This window comes from Lupinus angustifolius, chromosome LG18 (assembly GCF_001865875.1).
Source record: "Lupinus angustifolius cultivar Tanjil chromosome LG18, LupAngTanjil_v1.0, whole genome shotgun sequence".
Classification (NCBI taxonomy): domain Eukaryota; kingdom Viridiplantae; phylum Streptophyta; class Magnoliopsida; order Fabales; family Fabaceae; genus Lupinus; species Lupinus angustifolius.
Window position 1 is genome coordinate 5076231 of NC_032026.1, and position 245 is coordinate 5076475.

A 245-nucleotide genomic window follows, 5' to 3' on the forward strand; every position below is an offset into this window, starting at 1 on the left:
ATCCTCATCCTCATCCTAATCCTCATCCTCATCCTTATCCTCATCCCCATCCTCATCCTCATCCTCATCCTCATCCTAATCCTCATTCTCATACTTATCTTCATCCTCATCCTCATTCTGATCCTCATCCTCATCCGCATTCTTATCCTCATCCTCCTCCTCACCCTCATCCTCATCCTCATCCTCATCATCATCCTCATGCCAATCCCCATCCTCATCTTAATCCTAATCCTAATCCTAATCCT